This window comes from Haliotis rufescens, unplaced genomic scaffold (genome assembly GCF_023055435.1).
Source record: "Haliotis rufescens isolate VD_foot unplaced genomic scaffold, xgHalRufe1.0.p SCAF_1, whole genome shotgun sequence".
Classification (NCBI taxonomy): Eukaryota; Metazoa; Mollusca; class Gastropoda; order Lepetellida; family Haliotidae; genus Haliotis; species Haliotis rufescens.
This window is the reverse complement of record NW_025963779.1, coordinates 33,612,149-33,634,065: the sequence shown is the minus strand read 5'-3', so window position 1 is coordinate 33,634,065 and position 21,917 is coordinate 33,612,149. Positions and strand designations below refer to the sequence as shown.

Below are 21,917 nucleotides of genomic sequence, written 5' to 3'. Positions count from 1 at the left end.
CTAGAGGAAGGTCAATACTGTCTGTGCATGTGTACCATTGGTAGTAGATGTAGCGAAATAGATACCTACTAGAGGAAGGTCAATACTGTCTGTGCATGTGTACCATTGGTAGCAGATGTAGCAAGATAGATACCTACTAGAGGAAGGTCAATACTGTCTGTGCATGTGTACCATTGGTAGTAGATGTAGCGAGATAGATACCTACTATAGGAACGTCAATACTGTCTGTGCATGTGTACCATTGGTAGTAGATGTAGCGAGATAGACACCTACTAGAGGAAGGTCAATACTGTCTGTGCATGTGCACCATTGGTAGTAGATGTAGCGAGATAGATACCTTCTAAAGGAAGGTCAATAATGTCTGTGCATGTGTACCATTGGTAGCAGATGTAGCAAGATAGATACCTACTAGAGGAAGGTCAATACTGTCTGTGCATGTGTACCATTGGTAGTAGATGTAGCCAGATAGATACCTACTATAGGAACGTCAATACTGTCTGTGCATGTGTACCATTGGTAGTAGATGTAGCGAGATATACACCTACAAGAGGAAGGTCAATACTGTCTGTGCATGTGAACCATTGGTAGTAGATGTAGCGAGATAGATACTGACTAGAGGAAGGTCAATACTGACTGTCTATGTGTACCATTGGTAGTAGATGTAGCGAGATAGATACCTACTAGAGGAAGGTCAATAATGTCTGTGCATGTGTACCATTGGTAGCAGATGTAGAGAGAAAGACACCTACTAGAGGAAGGTCAATACTGTCTGTGCATGTGTACAATTGGTAGCAGATGTAGCGAGATAGATACCTACTAGAGGAAGGTCAATAATGTCTGTGCATGTGTACCATTGGTAGCAGATGTAGAGAGAAAGACACCTACTAGAGGAAGGTCAATACTGTCTGTGCATGTGTACCATTGGTAGCAGATGTAGAGAGAAAGACACCTACTAGAGGAATGTCAATACTGTCTGTGCATGTGTACCATTGGTAGCAGATGTAGAGAGAAAGACACCTACTAGAGGAAGGTCAATACTGTCTGTGCATGTGTACAATTGGTAGTAGATGTAGCGAGATAGATACCTACTAGAGGAAGGTCAATACTGTCTGTGCATGTGTACCATTGGTAGTAGATGTAGCGAGATAGATACCTACTAGAGGAAGGTCAAAACTGTCTGTGCATGTGTACCATTGGTAGCAGATGTAGATGGAAAGACACCTACTAGAGGAATGTCAATACTGTCTGTGCATGTGTACCATTGGTAGTAGATGTAGCGAGATATATACCTACAAGAGGAAGGTCAATACTGTCTGTGCATGTGTACCATTGGTAGCAGATGTAGCAAGATAGATACCTACTAGAGGAAGGTCAATACTGTCTGTGCATGTGTACCATTGGTAGTAGATGTAGCCAGATAGATACCTACTATAGGAACGTCAATACTGTCTGTGCATGTGTACCATTGGTAGTAGATGTAGCGAGATAGACACCTACTAGAGGAAGGTCAATACTGTCTGTGCATGTGCACCATTGGTAGTAGATGTAGCGAGATAGATACCTACTAAAGGAAGGTCAATAATGTCTGTGCATGTGTACCATTGGTAGCAGATGTAGCAAGATAGATACCTACTAGAGGAAGGTCAATACTGTCTGTGCATGTGTACCATTGGTAGTAGATGTAGCAAGATAGATACCTACTATAGGAACGTCAATACTGTCTGTGCATGTGTACCATTGGTAGTAGATGTAGCGAGATAGACACCTACTAGAGGAAGGTCAATACTGTCTGTGCATGTGTACCATTGGTAGCAGATGTAGAGAGAAAGACACCTACTAGAGGAATGTCAATACTGTCTGTGCATGTGTACCATTGGTAGTAGATGTAGCGAGATATACACCTACAAGAGGAAGGTCAATACTGTCTGTGCATGTGTACCATTGGTAGCAGATGTAGCAAGATAGATACCTACTAGAGGAAGGTCAATACTGTCTGTGCATGTGTACCATTGGTAGTAGATGTAGCCAGATAGATACCTACTATAGGAACGTCAATACTGTCTGTGCATGTGTACCATTGGTAGTAGATGTAGCGAGATAGACACCTACTAGAGGAAGGTCAATACTGTCTGTGCATGTGCACCATTGGTAGTAGATGTAGCGAGATAGATACCTACTAAAGGAAGGTCAATAATGTCTGTGCATGTGTACCATTGGTAGCAGATGTAGCAAGATAGATACCTACTAGAGGAAGGTCAATACTGTCTGTGCATGTGTACCATTGGTAGTAGATGTAGCAAGATAGATACCTACTATAGGAACGTCAATACTGTCTGTGCATGTGTACCATTGGTAGTAGATGTAGCGAGATAGACACCTACTAGAGGAAGGTCAATACTGTCTGTGCATGTGCACCATGTAGCGAGATATACACCTACAAGAGGAAGGTCAATATTGTCTGTGCATGTGTACCATTGGTAGTAGATGTAGCGAGATAGATACTGACTAGAGGAAGGTCAATACTGACTGTCTATGTGTACCATTGGTAGTAGATGTAGCGGGATTAATACCTACTAGGGGAAGGTCAATACTGTCTGTGCATGTGTACCATTGGTAGTAGATGTAGCGAAATAGATACCTACTAGAGGAAGGTCAATACTGTCTGTGCATGTGTACTATTGGTAGCAGATATAGCGAGATAGACACCTACTAGAGGAAGGTCAATACTGTCTGTGCATGTGTACCATTGGTAGTAGATGTAGCGAAATAGATACCTACTAGAGGAAGGTCAATACTGTCTGTGCATGTGTACCATTGGTAGCAGATATAGCAAGATAGATACCTACTAGAGGAAGGTCAATACTGTCTGTGCATGTGTACCATTGGTAGTAGATGTAGCGAGATAGATACCTACTATAGGAACGTCAATACTGTCTGTGCATGTGTACCATTGGTAGTAGATGTAGCGAGATAGACACCTACTAGAGGAAGGTCAATACTGTCTGTGCATGTGCACCATTGGTAGTAGATGTAGCGAGATAGATACCTTCTAAAGGAAGGTCAATAATGTCTGTGCATGTGTACCATTGGTAGCAGATGTAGCAAGATAGATACCTACTAGAGGAAGGTCAATACTGTCTGTGCATGTGTACCATTGGTAGTAGATGTAGCCAGATAGATACCTACTATAGGAACGTCAATACTGTCTGTGCATGTGTACCATTGGTAGTAGATGTAGCGAGATATACACCTACAAGAGGAAGGTCAATACTGTCTGTGCATGTGAACCATTGGTAGTAGATGTAGCGAGATAGATACTGACTAGAGGAAGGTCAAAACTGACTGTCTATGTGTACCATTGGTAGTAGATGTAGCGAGATAGATACCTACTAGAGGAAGGTCAATAATGTCTGTGCATGTGTACCAGTGGTAGCAGATGTAGAGAGAAAGACACCTACTAGAGGAAGGTCAATACTGTCTGTGCATGTGTACAATTGGTAGCAGATGTAGCGAGATAGATACCTACTAGAGGAAGGTCAATAATGTCTGTGCATGTGTACCATTGGTAGCAGATGTAGAGAGAAAGACACCTACTAGAGGAAGGTCAATACTGTCTGTGCATGTGTACCATTGGTAGCAGATGTAGAGAGAAAGACACCTACTAGAGGAATGTCAATACTGTCTGTGCATGTGTACCATTGGTAGCAGATGTAGAGAGAAAGACACCTACTAGAGGAAGGTCAATACTGTCTGTGCATGTGTACAATTGGTAGTAGATGTAGCGAGATAGATACCTACTAGAGGAAGGTCAAAACTGTCTGTGCATGTGTACCATTGGTAGCAGATGTAGATGGAAAGACACCTACTAGAGGAATGTCAATACTGTCTGTGCATGTGTACCATTGGTAGTAGATGTAGCGAGATATACACCTACAAGAGGAAGGTCAATACTGTCTGTGCATGTGTACCATTGGTAGCAGATGTAGCAAGATAGATACCTACTAGAGGAAGGTCAATACTGTCTGTGCATGTGTACCATTGGTAGTAGATGTAGCCAGATAGATACCTACTAGAGGAAGGTCAATACTGTCTGTGCATGTGTACCATTGGTAGTAGATGTAGCCAGATAGATACCTACTAGAGGAAGGTCAATACTGTCTGTGCATGTGCACCATTGGTAGTAGATGTAGCGAGATAGATACCTTCTAAAGGAAGGTCAATAATGTCTGTGCATGTGTACCATTGGTAGCAGATGTAGCAAGATAGATACCTACTAGAGGAAGGTCAATACTGTCTGTGCATGTGTACCATTGGTAGTAGATGTAGCCAGATAGATACCTACTATAGGAACGTCAATACTGTCTGTGCATGTGTACCATTGGTAGTAGATGTAGCGAGTTATACACCTACAAGAGGAAGGTCAATACTGTCTGTGCATGTGAACCATTGGTAGTAGATGTAGCGAGATAGATACTGACTAGAGGAAGGTCAATACTGACTGTCTATGTGTACCATTGGTAGTAGATGTAGCGAGATAGATACCTACTAGAGGAAGGTCAATAATGTCTGTGCATGTGTACCATTGGTAGCAGATGTAGAGAGAAAGACACCTACTAGAGGAAGGTCAATACTGTCTGTGCATGTGTACAATTGGTAGCAGATGTAGCGAGATAGATACCTACTAGAGGAAGGTCAATAATGTCTGTGCATGTGTACCATTGGTAGCAGATGTAGAGAGAAAGACACCTACTAGAGGAAGGTCAATACTGTCTGTGCATGTGTACCATTGGTAGCAGATGTAGAGAGAAAGACACCTACTAGAGGAATGTCAATACTGTCTGTGCATGTGTACCATTGGTAGCAGATGTAGAGAGAAAGACACCTACTAGAGGAAGGTCAATACTGTCTGTGCATGTGTACAATTGGTAGTAGATGTAGCGAGATAGATACCTACTAGAGGAAGGTCAATACTGTCTGTGCATGTGTACCATTGGTAGTAGATGTAGCGAGATAGATACCTACTAGAGGAAGGTCAAAACTGTCTGTGCATGTGTACCATTGGTAGCAGATGTAGATGGAAAGACACCTACTAGAGGAATGTCAATATTGTCTGTGCATGTGTACCATTGGTAGTAGATGTAGCGAGATATACACCTACAAGAGGAAGGTCAATACTGTCTGTGCATGTGTACCATTGGTAGCAGATGTAGCAAGATAGATACCTACTAGAGGAAGGTCAATACTGTCTGTGCATGTGTACCATTGGTAGTAGATGTAGCGAGATAGATACCTACTATAGGAACGTCAATACTGTCTGTGCATGTGTACCATTGGTAGTAGATGTAGCGAGATAGACACCTACTAGAGGAAGGTCAATACTGTCTGTGCATGTGCACCATTGGTAGTAGATGTAGCGAGATAGATACCTACTAAAGGAAGGTCAATAATGTCTGTGCATGTGTACCATTGGTAGCAGATGTAGCAAGATAGATACCTACTAGAGGAAGGTCAATACTGTCTGTGCATGTGTACCATTGGTAGTAGATGTAGCAAGATAGATACCTACTATAGGAACGTCAATACTGTCTGTGCATGTGTACCATTGGTAGTAGATGTAGCGAGATAGACACCTACTAGAGGAAGGTCAATACTGTCTGTGCATGTGCACCATGTAGCGAGATATACACCTACAAGAGGAAGGTCAATATTGTCTGTGCATGTGTACCATTGGTAGTAGATGTAGCGAGATAGATACTGACTAGAGGAAGGTCAATACTGACTGTCTATGTGTACCATTGGTAGTAGATGTAGCGGGATTAATACCTACTAGGGGAAGGTCAATACTGTCTATGCATGTGTACCATTGGTAGTAGATGTAGCGAAATAGATACCTACTAGAGGAAGGTCAATACTGTCTGTGCATGTGTACTATTGGTAGCAGATATAGCGAGATAGACACCTACTAGAGGAAGGTCAATACTGTCTGTGCATGTGTACCATTGGTAGTAGATGTAGCGAAATAGATACCTACTAGAGGAAGGTCAATACTGTCTGTGCATGTGTACCATTGGTAGCAGATGTAGCAAGATAGATACCTACTAGAGGAACGTCAATACTGTCTGTGCATGTGTACCATTGGTAGTAGATGTAGCGAGATAGATACCTACTATAGGAACGTCAATACTGTCTGTGCATGTGTACCATTGGTAGTAGATGTAGCGAGATAGACACCTACTAGAGGAAGGTCAATACTGTCTGTGCATGTGCACCATTGGTAGTAGATGTAGCGAGATAGATACCTTCTAAAGGAAGGTCAATAATGTCTGTGCATGTGTACCATTGGTAGCAGATGTAGCAAGATAGATACCTACTAGAGGAAGGTCAATACTGTCTGTGCATGTGTACCATTGGTAGTAGATGTAGCCAGATAGATACCTACTATAGGAACGTCAATACTGTCTGTGCATGTGTACCATTGGTAGTAGATGTAGCGAGATATACACCTACAAGAGGAAGGTCAATACTGTCTGTGCATGTGAACCATTGGTAGTAGATGTAGCGAGATAGATACTGACTAGAGGAAGGTCAATACTGACTGTCTATGTGTACCATTGGTAGTAGATGTAGCGAGATAGATACCTACTAGAGGAAGGTCAATAATGTCTGTGCATGTGTACCATTGGTAGCAGATGTAGAGAGAAAGACACCTACTAGAGGAAGGTCAATACTGTCTGTGCATGTGTACAATTGGTAGCAGATGTAGCGAGATAGATACCTACTAGAGGAAGGTCAATAATGTCTGTGCATGTGTACCATTGGTAGCAGATGTAGAGAGAAAGACACCTACTAGAGGAAGGTCAATACTGTCTGTGCATGTGTACCATTGGTAGCAGATGTAGAGAGAAAGACACCTACTAGAGGAATGTCAATACTGTCTGTGCATGTGTACCATTGGTAGCAGATGTAGAGAGAAAGACACCTACTAGAGGAAGGTCAATACTGTCTGTGCATGTGTACAATTGGTAGTAGATGTAGCGAGATAGATACCTACTAGAGGAAGGTCAATACTGTCTGTGCATGTGTACCATTGGTAGTAGATGTAGCGAGATAGATACCTACTAGAGGAAGGTCAAAACTGTCTGTGCATGTGTACCATTGGTAGCAGATGTAGATGGAAAGACACCTACTAGAGGAATGTCAATATTGTCTGTGCATGTGTACCATTGGTAGTAGATGTAGCGAGATATACACCTACAAGAGGAAGGTCAATACTGTCTGTGCATGTGTACCATTGGTAGCAGATGTAGCAAGATAGATACCTACTAGAGGAAGGTCAATACTGTCTGTGCATGTGTACCATTGGTAGTAGATGTAGCCAGATAGATACCTACTATAGGAACGTCAATACTGTCTGTGCATGTGTACCATTGGTAGTAGATGTAGCGAGATAGACACCTACTAGAGGAAGGTCAATACTGTCTGTGCATGTGCACCATTGGTAGTAGATGTAGCGAGATAGATACCTACTAAAGGAAGGTCAATAATGTCTGTGCATGTGTACCATTGGTAGCAGATGTAGCAAGATAGATACCTACTAGAGGAAGGTCAATACTGTCTGTGCATGTGTACCATTGGTAGTAGATGTAGCAAGATAGATACCTACTATAGGAACGTCAATACTGTCTGTGCATGTGTACCATTGGTAGTAGATGTAGCGAGATAGACACCTACTAGAGGAAGGTCAATACTGTCTGTGCATGTGCACCATGTAGCGAGATATACACCTACAAGAGGAAGGTCAATATTGTCTGTGCATGTGTACCATTGGTAGTAGATGTAGCGAGATAGATACTGACTAGAGGAAGGTCAATACTGACTGTCTATGTGTACCATTGGTAGTAGATGTAGCGGGATTAATACCTACTAGGGGAAGGTCAATACTGTCTGTGCATGTGTACCATTGGTAGTAGATGTAGCGAAATAGATACCTACTAGAGGAAGGTCAATACTGTCTGTGCATGTGTACTATTGGTAGCAGATATAGCGAGATAGACACCTACTAGAGGAAGGTCAATACTGTCTGTGCATGTGTACCATTGGTAGTAGATGTAGCGAAATAGATATCTACTAGAGGAAGGTCAATACTGTCTGTGCATGTGTACCATTGGTAGCAGATATAGCGAGATAGACACCTACTAGAGGAAGGTCAATACTGACTGTCTATGTGTACCATTGGTAGTAGATGTAGCGAGAAAGATACCTACTTGAGGAAGGTCAATACTGTCTGTGCATGTGTACCATTGGCAGTAGATGTAGCGAGAAAGATACCTACTAGAGGAAGGTCAATACTGTCTGTGCATGTGTACCATTAGTAGCAGATGTAGCGAGATAGATACCTACTAGAGGAAGGTCAATAATGTCTGTGCATGTGTACCATTGGTAGCAGATGTAGAGAGAAAGACACCTACTAGAGGAAGGTCAATACTGTCTGTGCATGTGTACCATTGGTAGCAGATGTAGAGAGAAAGACACCTACTAGAGGAATGTCAATACTGTCTGTGCATGTGTACCATTGGTAGCAGATGTAGAGAGAAAGACACCTACTAGAGGAAGGTCAATACTGTCTGTGCATGTGTACAATTGGTAGTAGATGTAGCGAGATAGATACCTACTAGAGGAAGGTCAATACTGTCTGTGCATGTGTACCATTGGTAGTAGATGTAGCGAGATAGATACCTACTAGAGGAAGGTCAAAACTGTCTGTGCATGTGTACCATTGGTAGCAGATGTAGATGGAAAGACACCTACTAGAGGAATGTCAATATTGTCTGTGCATGTGTACCATTGGTAGTAGATGTAGCGAGATATACACCTACAAGAGGAAGGTCAATACTGTCTGTGCATGTGTACCATTGGTAGCAGATGTAGCAAGATAGATACCTACTAGAGGAAGGTCAATACTGTCTGTGCATGTGTACCATTGGTAGTAGATGTAGCCAGATAGATACCTACTATAGGAACGTCAATACTGTCTGTGCATGTGTACCATTGGTAGTAGATGTAGCGAGATAGACACCTACTAGAGGAAGGTCAATACTGTCTGTGCATGTGCACCATTGGTAGTAGATGTAGCGAGATAGATACCTACTAAAGGAAGGTCAATAATGTCTGTGCATGTGTACCATTGGTAGCAGATGTAGCAAGATAGATACCTACTAGAGGAAGGTCAATACTGTCTGTGCATGTGTACCATTGGTAGTAGATGTAGCAAGATAGATACCTACTATAGGAACGTCAATACTGTCTGTGCATGTGTACCATTGGTAGTAGATGTAGCGAGATAGACACCTACTAGAGGAAGGTCAATACTGTCTGTGCATGTGCACCATGTAGCGAGATATACACCTACAAGAGGAAGGTCAATATTGTCTGTGCATGTGTACCATTGGTAGTAGATGTAGCGAGATAGATACTGACTAGAGGAAGGTCAATACTGACTGTCTATGTGTACCATTGGTAGTAGATGTAGCGGGATTAATACCTACTAGGGGAAGGTCAATACTGTCTGTGCATGTGTACCATTGGTAGTAGATGTAGCGAAATAGATACCTACTAGAGGAAGGTCAATACTGTCTGTGCATGTGTACTATTGGTAGCAGATATAGCGAGATAGACACCTACTAGAGGAAGGTCAATACTGTCTGTGCATGTGTACCATTGGTAGTAGATGTAGCGAAATAGATACCTACTAGAGGAAGGTCAATACTGTCTGTGCATGTGTACCATTGGTAGCAGATATAGCGAGATAGACACCTACTAGAGGAAGGTCAATACTGACTGTCTATGTGTACCATTGGTAGTAGATGTAGCGAGAAAGATACCTACTTGAGGAAGGTCAATACTGTCTGTGCATGTGTACCATTGGCAGTAGATGTAGCGAGAAAGATACCTACTAGAGGAAGGTCAATACTGTCTGTGCATGTGTACCATTAGTAGCAGATGTAGCGAGATAGATACTGACAAAAGGAAGGTCACTGCAGTCTATACATGTACCATTAGTAGTAGATGTAGCGAGATAGATGCCTACTAGAGGAAGGTCACTGCAGGCTACACGTGTACCATTGGTAGCAGATGTAGCGAGATAGATGCTGACTAGAGGAAGGTCACTGCAGTCTATACGTGTACCATTAGTAGCAGATGTAGCGAGATAGATGCTGACTAGAGAAAGGTCACTGCAGTCAATACTTGTACCATTAGTAGCAGATGTAGCGAGATAGATGCTGACTAGAGGAAGGTCACTGCAGGCTACACGTGTGCCATTGGTAGCAGATGTAGCGAGATAGATGCTGACTAGAGGAAGGTCACTGCAGTCTACACGTGTACCATTAGTAGCAGATGTAGCGAGATAGATGCTGAACAGAGCTTTACAGTCTGTACATATGGACCACTGATGTAGATGAAGTCAGATATATGCTAGCTATATTGGTCAAACGCCCTTTCCATTATTCACAGAAATCAGTGCCAAAATCAGACTATAACATGATCATGTGTTTATGAATCGCTAGCAAATAGTAATGATACCAGGTGTTCGCGAAAAGGTGAGCGTATCCTGCCCCATCTGTAGCACCCGTCACAAACACATGCAAAGGCAAGTCAATTGTTCACTCGAAAAAAACACACGGGAATATATGGTACAAGTCAAAGTAGGGAATTGCATCTGACATCATATTTGTCACCGATGTGTCAAATTTGGAAATGTCCTCCATGTGTCGACCATGAAACTTTTGGATAGCTTTACTTGGGCCTTGAATGTCACCTTGATCAAACAACTTCTGAGAAAGAGTCGCGTGACGCTCTTTGAAAGCTTGGTAGAAAGAGCATGCTCGATTGTACCTCAATAGTTGTGAAATGTAGACACCAAGTGCTGGAGCTGCTGGAATATTGCTGGACATAAAGGGAAGGTTGACTATTGGAAAGTTGAAGTCATCCCTCTAGTCTTGTGGAGCGTACTGACTCACTCACTGACCTTTTCCCGACTGTATGGTATGTCTTTTATCGGGTAGTTTTTGAAAAGTCACAAATTGTCTTGGAAACACGCGTGGCGCGTTCTCGCATCCCTTTCTGCGATTATTCTGCATTCTGTCCACTTCTGCCCTGTTCTGTAAAATAGGTACAGGGTTGAAAAACGGCCCGGCTGCACGTAACAGACAGATAATTCGTAGCACCACACTGCCGGTATATTGGGAAGAAGTATATTTGACAATACATCGGAACATTATTGTGAGTCTTTGTTTTCACTCATCACTTGTCAACGGACACAGTTATGTCTTACTGGCAACAACTACGCAACATATTGTCACGAAATCTCTGAAAGTTCTACCGAGCAGAAAAACAAATCCTTTTTAGACGAAGATTTATGCCGCAAGACAAATTTGCTTGTCAACAGGCATCAGGTCGACACAGAATGTAGCAGCGAACAGCGGTCATTAACAGTCTCGACAATATTCTTCTCGACATACCAACAAGATCAGCTTGATCTATCAACAGGAAAGCAGCTTCAGGCTTCTGCGATTAATTACAATACTTACTGCTAACAATTTAGGAATCTCTTTCTTGTCTGGATAGGTGAGCGTTCAACTTTATCACTGCAAAAATATTTGAACGTTTTGACAGTTTTTTTATTAATGCAAGCAGCGGGTTGATTTTGTTATATTAAAGTGCTGACAAAGGGTGTTTTGTTTGAAATTCTCTTGTGTAAATGAGGACATGTGGTAACGGAATATTTCGAGATATAATTTGTTTAAAACAAATATTTTAGAGAAATATTTCAGCACTTTATGAACTATGCCACCACAGTATGGGATTTGCCCTTGTCAATAGTGGATTCTATTGCTGATATTCACAAACACTGTGATTAGATATTCTAAATTTAAGAGCGTGTAGATTAAATGTGTTTACCTTCAACGTATTTTAGTGGTGTACGTTATCCTGAACAATTTGTATCACTGCGATCTCCTTGATTGCGCAGGTGGGGTGTCAATTTGGACATTCTTACCGAAACGAGCTATACTCCCCTTTCACTTCTTTGTGTAGTTTTGGCATGTGTTTGATGTAAAAACGGAATTTACACAATTTGTGTGCCTTAAACAGTTTCAACAATCTGTTGAACATATTTTTAGATGTTCCCGAAGGTAAACCATTTCTTATTGTAATACGCATCAGGAAACATACTTAAAACAAAAATATCTACTCTTGATAGCATACTTTGATAAATCTATTTCTGGCAACTACATTAGCTCAATAGGGCATAAACCATTGTCCGTGGTGACCGAAAACATATTGACAGAATGAAAGCATATTGCCTAAGAATGGTATAAATTGATAAAAATGTTGTAGACACTGGAGTTCAACATTTTATTGTGAAGATCACCGATTAGGATGACGTCACTTCCTGTTGTTCCACCGTCACACCGTCAGGATGATCATATACGTTATAAGAAAACCCTGTTAATCTGGACAATACTGTTCATATTGGAATCTTTCCGATTAACACATTTCCAGGTTAAAATATTACTAGATAGATTGATATATCTTATATTTATTTATGTAGAAGATCCCTATATAAATTGCCCTGAAGAATTTGAAGGGGTATCTGGAATAACGCGGAATAGCTGCAGGGTTTTTTCTGTGTGAAGGTTTCTGCTATATATGATTTGTGTCTGTTGTTTGTTGTTTAACGCCGAAGTCAGCAATATTGCATTTATCTGAGTGTAAATAACCAGACAATCCAGTGATTGATATGAGCATCAGTCTGGGACACGATGACATGTGTCATCCAAGTCCCGTTTGACCATCCGATCCCGTTAGTCGACTCTTACGACAAGCATTGGTTGCTGAAGATCAATTCGAACCCGGATCTTCACAGCGTCACTGTACACAAGATGTATTTAAAGATACATACGTTCCATATGTAAGTCCCGACGGCGATGTTCGATCTGATTGTTGTTTCACATCACATGTTTTACAATAATGTTATTGCCGATCTATAATATTCAGCAACAAACCCGAATTACATCCACCGCCTCCTTAAAACTCCCATTACAAATTGCAGTGGTCTAGACTTTCCACTGTTATAGACTTGCGTGGGCTGAATTCGATATATTTGTTCCAGGGTCTGTATGAGAGCTTAGGTCCGGTCAGCTTAAGCTCGCCATTACATCTGATTTATTAACGTTGCTGTTCTACTACACTAAATCAGAATCAGTTGTTCCCACAGTCAACGAAAACGACAATCGTGACCAACTCGTGTTTTTCCGGGACAAGCCGAATAGCGACTCGTGCCCCTCTCATGGCCATTTTTGCGACCGGGTTCCGTCTAAGCGCAAACGGGCATACCTAAAACAATTGTCAACTCGTTGCGTAATGGTTCACATATATTTCCCCATATATTATATATATTTAAGATGCAATTTAAAGCACATCGGGACATGCATAATTTTACAGTATGATTGACCACATTTAACTGTGTCTTGGGTATATATTTAGATGTAAGACATATGTTAAATTAAAAGTTGTTTCTGAGGGATTCTTTGACGAAGAACTTGAAATCATACGCGCATTCTGATTGGTTTGTCGTATTTTCGCACATAACATTCATCGATAGGGGGACGAGTCTTCTTGCAGGTTACGGAAAGGGGCGACTGGTGACGAATACGAAAACGAGACACCTGGCAGCTGTGACTGGATGATGTTGTGTAAGATTTTCACATTTTTTCATTTACATCCATATAGTTATAAACAGACCATGATTTTCAATACCTAGTGCTATCTATTTTAACATGATGACAAATTTTTATGTTTTTATTGCTGCTTTAATGCCATACTGCACACATGTACTTTTAATAGCTTTTGAATACCTAGTAATTTAAACAAAAAATATAACGTGACTGAAGAGGTCTATGGGAAAACATTTGGTTTTGTGTGACCTTAAGCCGCTTCACCTGCCACTTTCGGACATGAATTTGAACCGGCCTCAATAAGGAGAGGGACTTTGTTTGTTTGTTAGTTAACGCCGCACTCAGCAATATCCCAGCGGCCTGTAGATAATCGGCATTAGTCCGGACTAGTACAAGCAGCCACACACACACGTGCATGCACGTCGCTATATAAGTGCAATAATCTTGGAGGCGACGTTAAACCCAATTTCACCTTCATGAATGAGTGAGTGAGTGAGTATGGTTTAAAGCCGCTTTTAGCAATATTCCAGCAATATCACGGCGGGATACACCAGAAATGGACTTCACACATAGCACCCGATGTACATCATGAGCATCAATCTTGGGAAACGGTGACATTCATCAGCCAAATCAGCGAGGCTGACCACCCGATCCCGTTACTAAGTTAAGGACCCGTCGCTCTTAACATAGGTAATACAGTATGTGAAGGCTATCCTTTAACAAAATAATTACTTTGGAGAAACACAGGATCATGGCAGCTGAAGGATCTTTACAAGTTTGGAAATCATTAAAACATTATCAGCTGCTTTCATATGCATGAACAGTTGACGTGTTTGTTTTCAACACTTGTGTGTTTTGGCCTCATAACAAACACAAACGTAGGGGTGCTGCTAAAGTGTGTCTGAAATGTATTAGTTAAGACGTCTTGAAGTAGCACTTTTTCCTATTTTTAAACACGAACAGATAGTAAACCCTAACAGATATTCGAAGATGATGGTAAAGGCAGAAGATGAATAATCCGTTTGGAACCCAAAGTTAGCAAGTGAAAGCAAAATATATGACTAGATATCAGTCATAAGAACGTGTCGGATTATTTACATAACAGTATTTCTCATGTTTCCATAAAAAAATGAAACATGTGGTGGCCCCCAAATATCCCTCGCAGTAGACTCGTTCTTCCAATGCAGTTAATTTCATCACGTAACATTGTTCTCTTCCGGTAACAAGGGTCATGTTACTTTGATAACATCTCTGTCTTTGCTTTACCAAAATACCGGAAACGCAACAGTAATGAATAGATAATACGCCAATCAAATGTCGAAACAGACATTTCGGGCCAGCATCTCAATATTGATACTAACGTAACGTCCCCCGCAACTAAAACATTGCAGTGAATGTTAAGAAAATAATTTCTTTTACATTTACCACCCAATTAAAAGACAGCGTATACCTACTCTGTGCTGACTCCGTGATTGCCCCCACAGATCAAAATGTCAAAATATTTTGACAGTTGTCTTTAAAAAGTCTAAACACCCACGTGTCTCTCTCCAGCTTCCCAAATCACCGCTTGGTATTCAGCGAACAAAGGTTACTCCTTTCTCAAGCTAGAAAGTTGAAATTGCATTTAGAAAAACCCACAAACCATTTTCTGTGATGTTTGTGATTTTATTAGGACATAAAAGAGTAAACCCGTCTTGTGGTAATTTTTTAAGTAAGAGAGAAGAGACAATTAAAAAGCATTCACGTTCTAAAGATAAACGCTTTAGCTAATAAATGATTTGTTTAAATTCGATGAGTCTAGTTTTGCCTTGCGAAGTCTGCAATTTGATTGCACCCCACCCACCCCCACCCCCGACTCCCGTGGATTAGAATACAGGCAGTTTAAACACATGTATTACATTTTGAATATTGAGATAAGATTCGCAATACATCATTAATAAGTGCAAGTGGGACGCTCATACATAATCGTTCTAACTGTCCTGCCAAAATGACTGCTTATAAAATAAATCTTTTTATTTTTCGTTTTCTTATTGTCGCACATACAAGATGGAACGAATTGCTTGAATATACACCAACACTATCCTCAACACAGCATCTACAAATTAAAACAAAACACTTATCTCTTTTCTTCCGAAGTGAGTATAAACTGTAAACGATACTCTCAAGACTACATCTTGAATTACAAAAAGCATAATGGTTTTGTACGTGCTATGAACATGCTTATTGTCATGTATAACGTTAACACATAAATAATGATAAAATGATAAATAAAAACAAAATAATAATCACTACTAGGTATTATTAAACAAATTGAGATTATACATATATATTTAAACAACCAGTTTTCAAATCTGTAATTTATTTATTACAATACCCACCCACTCTGTTGGTTTCCTGTTAGGGCTTCAAAACGAGGCTTGTGTAGTAAGACAACATGGCGGCTTGTTGGGGAAACGTAAACTTGTTTACCCGGTACGAGGAAGATTTCGGTGGTTCGGATAATTTACTTTTAAGATGGGCGTGATAAAATGTAATTTCATTTAATTTTTTAAACTTTTATGACATGCCTGTTTTTCAAATTCAATCTAACATGACCACATATTAAGCGTAGCAATACAGGTTCCGTTTGCACATGTTCATTAAAAACGTCTCCCAGCTGTAGAACGATTACAGTTTAATTAGAAGGGTTGAGTGTTGCTAAAATGTTAACACATATATTTCATTTTCTTTACTTTAAAAGCATTACTTTGGCAGCATCATCGCAAATTTTTGCATGAGCAAACGGTAACAATTAACCACGCTCGTTCAAATTGAAAATACATATGTTTCTTATCTGCACGTTCATCAAGTTTATTTACGTAAAAAAGTGTTAATCACGTCTTAAAACCAAACCGATAGAGTATGGTAGTACCTCTTTAGAGTAAGATCTGATATAATAATTATTTTTGAAACCCAAAATATCGGATAAGGATATACTGTAATCCCATCTTTCAATACACGCCTTTAGCTAATTTAGTTGCCATATTTTGAACGACAGATTCAATCAGTCATATTTTGTCATCAAAATGACAAATGATTCGTTAAATGTACGCAAAAACAATAAAATAGTACTGCCATACCATACCTTTTTACCAAAAAAATGGAACAAATCACAACAATTAACGAATATCCAATATATTTTGTACAACCTGTTTTGGGTCCAGTCTAGAAAAAGGTCACGTGATGTGCAGCCCACCGCCCGCCTTTAAACATTAAAAAACTACTCTGCGTCAATGACATGATCAATGTTCTGGAATTGTTCCTTAATATATCCTCCATCATTGGTGCCATAATTAATGAGGCGATCCACACTCTCGCGGCACATACATCCCGCCTGTCTTAATTGTTACAAGGGGTGTTTCTTTTGTAGAAAATTAAGTTATTTCTTTTCAAGGTCGATTGCCGGCAGATTAGCAGTCGGCGTAAAGTATTATTTAGCCCTTTTTTTCTGTCAGTCACTCACTTTCATTTATCGTGAAAATCACTCCAAATTCTTTCGACATTTTGGCCAACAAAAACAGCGCGTTATCTAAATCGTAAATATTTACGTAACAGAGCGAAGATACGAAGATATACTTCTTTTGTGTATGGAGGACGGTAGTAACAAGAGGCTTACGTGCGGACACATTTAATTCCAGTTACCGTTATAATTCTAAAACCAGTTACCTCCCTTCGTACATGCAACAGCGAATATTGATTTTGCACATGGGGATCATTTATCAATGCCAGGAGGCCACCCATATTGAAGACCATACTTTTCGAACAATATTGGTTGTTTTTCGCGAAAAGGTCTATCCATCCTAAAAGAGTAATTACACACGAAGTTGTAATTTTAAATCAAACATTTTAAAAAGTACCTTGCGAAACGAAATGCGTTGAAGCAGGCCACTATGGAATAAAAAGTGATTGTATTCAGGTTTTACTGTTATTGTTTCTCCGTTTGAGCTAATTGTGCTTTCTGCCGAGACAGATTAACGATCAGAAACATGCAGAAGACCTGACTGTGTTTAGCCGGGTACGTCTAACTACACATGGCCGATGAAAAAATGTTTGTGCGTTCTTTTTTACTTATGTGGGGACCCCGTAGGGATTGCGAGCAGAATTGGTCCCATGCACCCCATGCTTGTCATAAAAAAACACACTAATGAGGACCACATGGTCACAATATGTCTCTTGGCAAATAAAGGGCGTTGAATCCCACCGGTGTGGAGTGTGCTCATGTTATCAACCACCCGGTTTGCTGGAAACCGATTCGACTGCGGCATAAAACAACTAGCATTATTGTCACTCACTCACTCGTAGTTGGGAGATGTGGGCAGTACAGAGGGGGGAGAAATAAGAAATACAAGGATACATCTTGAACATCGTATTCTGCGCGTAGTAGGGGGCACGGGTGGCCCAGTCGTCTAAGGCGCAGCGATTCGCTGTGCAGAGTTGCGTCCCTTGGGCACGCTAGAAACCTATGATTGTGGGTTCGAATCCCGGTTTGCCCCGATTATGTTTCTATGTTTGTCAGCACCATACCCGTGCTCGTGGGATTCACCGAAGTGGTAAACGTCCGAGACCTGCATCACTTCGGGCTTTCCTCCCACATTAAGCTGACACGCCGTGATATAACTGGAATACTGTTAAAAGCGGCGTAAAACCCAACTCACTCACTCACTACGCGTAGTAGGGTCGGAATCGTTAACTGGACTCTGGTTATGATTATGAAAAGGGTTTTGGTAATGGACACAGTTATTATAATCAAACTTACGCAGTCTCAGTATCTCGTCCTCGAAGATTGTGTGGTATAAATCAGAAAAAATGAAGCGATCGATATGTTATACGGGAGGGTTATACTCAGGTAAATGGTTTGAAAATCAGAAGATTGAATCTGCTGTCCCTGGCTGCTCTGTTGTATGCTCGCGTCACCGTTTCATTGATGCTGCCATTCGTGACCAACTCGTGTTATTCCGGAACAAGTCTTCTTGCAGGTTACGGAAAGGGGCGAGTGGTGACGAATGTGATGCTGCGTTAATCTGGAGCCCGAGTGGAACTGGGCTTCATCCAAAACGAAGATTGGAAGTCATCGGCAGTCTCCTCGCTGTATCCTCACACATGCATGGCGAGGTAGTGAGTTAGTGAGTGAGTGAATTATTATGTGTGTAACTTGGTGATTTTGAGTTAGTGAGTAGTATGGTTGATTGGGTCAGTGGCGTGGATTGGTTGGATAATTAAGGAGCGGTTTCGCCATTGTAAGCTTCACAAGATTCCATCGATATCAGTGAGTGAGTGAGTATGGTTTTACGCCGCTTTTAGCAATATTCCAGCAATATCACGGCGGGGGACACCAGAAATGGGCTTCACACATTGTACCCATGTCGGGAATCCAAACCGGGTTTTCGGCATGACGAGCGAACGCTTTAACCAGTAGGCTACCCGACCGCCCCCCATCGATATCAGTTCGCTCCTCAAAGTGTATTATAGTATACACGATGCTGACAAACGTGTGTAAGAATCGAATCACGCCTAAAGGGTAAGAATACACACCTACACAGCCAGACTACAAATATGACTGTTTCTTATGGCTGGTCAACCACCAGTAGTCATACCCATTCAATGAGTGAGTGAGTGTGTTGTATGCCGCCTTTCGGAAATATTCCAGCCATATCAGGACGGGAGACACCAGAAACGTACTTCACATTTTGTTCCCATGAAGGGAATCGAACCCGGTCCTTCGGCGTGACGGGCGAACTATTTAACCAGTAGGCTATACAATCGCCCCCGTTCACCTAGTCCAGATCACAATGAGAAGTCCGTTCGACCTCAACTATTGGGTACAGGTGCCCTCGATGCACGGAATCCCCATTAACTTTGCTTAAATAGACACATAGATTTAACACAAGTGTAGTGAATTTCTGCTTGCGTCTTTTTTTCAAACCATGCTGTAGAACTTACGCCAGGAACTTGCACCCTCGCGCGTTCAACGCCATAACGAATAACAGTCCCACATGGTAACGATAAGAAGACCTTTTCATCAAAATTATGTAGCTGGTTAGAATACCATTGTTGATTTGTATATGGCGGTAAACCAATGTATATTGTCAACTGCAGACATAACTTACATCTTGATAACTATCGTTATAGCCGTAAGCCATTTTGTTTATATATCCCCCACTGTTATTGGTTGTAGAATGATATACATGAATGTACTGGGCATGCGCGTGGCATGACTTCATGTTGAACAAAAAACTAAGCGGTTTGGCTTTTGCGTTTTGTGTAATTGTAGATACAGGTGCATTCGAGTGTTATATGTGTGAACATATGCAGTTATTTACGACCTAATAAATTATTAACACCCGTGAAGATCCGGGTTAGAATAGGTCTTCAGCAACCCATGCTTTCCGTAAAAGGCGACTATGCTTGTCGTAACAGGCGACTAACGGGATCGATGCTCATGATGTCAATCATTGGATTATCTGGTTCAGACTCGATTACTTACAGATCGCCGTTATATAGCTTGAATAATGCTGAGTGCGGCGTTAAACAACAAACAAACAAAAAACATTATTAGCTTTCGGGTTTATGAGTAGTGGTACACGCACGTCCGATATAGGAAGACCAAATCACGCAAGATCTCGAATTCAGCGAGAGAAATTGACTAGTCCATAATGGCGGTCCACTCGCTAATCCTGGTCGAGATAAGAGGAACTATTTTCTTTTCCACAAAGTCCCTATCAAGATTTAATGTAGTTTCGGCAAACTGTAGTTTAAGGCAGAATTCTGTTAACGAGAGACCTTGACTTTCCTACCTCGTCAACTGCCGTGATGTGAGCTTTCTTGTGTCTTGACGCGAAGCTTCACGGGACTGTGGGATATTCCTTCACCGCGGAGTTGATCTGTCGATGGGGTGCAGCGTCACGAGTACAGGAGCGTATTCGGGTTGGCCACGGGAGGGGGACGGGGCCCCATGGGGTCGGAGACATGTTGTCAACGAGATTTACAAACCATATAAATAATTTAAGTCTTATTTGGTATTGCAAGAATCTGGTGTTCCTCTCAATTCATAAATACCCCTGGGGGATTATGGGATAGACAAGGATCCAAGTACCTCAAACACCAGGTTGGCTCAAATGAGGATTGAGCGGTCAGGCGGTGACTCGGCTGGCTGATAATATTCTGTAAACAAATCGTTCTCTACATGTTATAATCACTTGTGAAGTATCAGGACAAATTTATTTGACACAAGAAGAATACTATAGTAGAGACGTTTTTCGTTACTTCTTCTACCCCCTTGGTGATTCTTGGGTAAATTAGGTCCTCAGTTGTGTATTGTGTGTCATTATATCCTGATTGCTTTGAGCGTTGATCTTTTCTTTCGGTGCCTGACCCCGACTCTATTATTTATCGACTGCCGTGATATATTCCTGGCAGTGGCGAAGACAAATATAACAAATATAATGCATAAAGCTGAAATACATTTGATAGTGGTTTGTTTGTTTGTTTGTTGTTTAACGCCACACTCAGCATTATTCCACCTTTATGACGGCGGTATGTAAATGATCGAGAGTTTGAACCAGACAATCCAGTGAATGATATCATGAACATCGATCCACGCAATTGAGATAAGATGACATGCATCAACCAAGTCAGCGCGCCTGACCACAAGCATAGTCCCCTTTTACGGCAAGCATGGTTTGCTGAAGACCTATTCTACCCCGAGTCTTCACCGGTCTTTGATAGTGGTGCGGATCTTCATTTTAGTTGACACGCTGGAGGCCTTCCTGACGCTGAATCCCAATCGTACCGTCAACATTATCTTTCCCTACACTGAACTGAAATATTAGGGAAGCTAAATCCTGCCTCACTTACTCACTGGTTCTGTAAGGTTTCGCCCCGAGTTCGCTATATCAGTTAACCGTATAACGATAAACAACCCCCGATTTAACGACTTGAACTTACGTCTGGCTACATACGGCCCAAGTACATAGCTCTGTCATGTAGAGTCAATAACCTATAGTAGACTCGTTTTGGACTGTTAACCTGCAAACCAGCTTTAACACATTACCAATGTGCTTATTAAGACACAGAAGCAAATATTTACTCACTCACCCAACCCATATAGTTTATTTCAGTTTGTTATGCACGATTGCAGGACTT

General features: G+C 41.2%; 1 long non-coding RNA gene across 1 annotated transcript; it reads right to left on the bottom strand.

The window, feature by feature from the left end:
- Positions 1 to 10,991: 10,991 nt before the first annotated feature.
- LOC125372356 lies at positions 10,992 to 20,658 on the bottom strand. Its single transcript, XR_007218089.1, has 3 exons — positions 20,570 to 20,658; positions 11,589 to 11,645; positions 10,992 to 11,159 (listed from the first exon to the last, which is right to left on the bottom strand). It is a non-coding gene; the product is annotated as an uncharacterized LOC125372356 (long non-coding RNA).
- Positions 20,659 to 21,917: the final 1,259 nt, after the last annotated feature.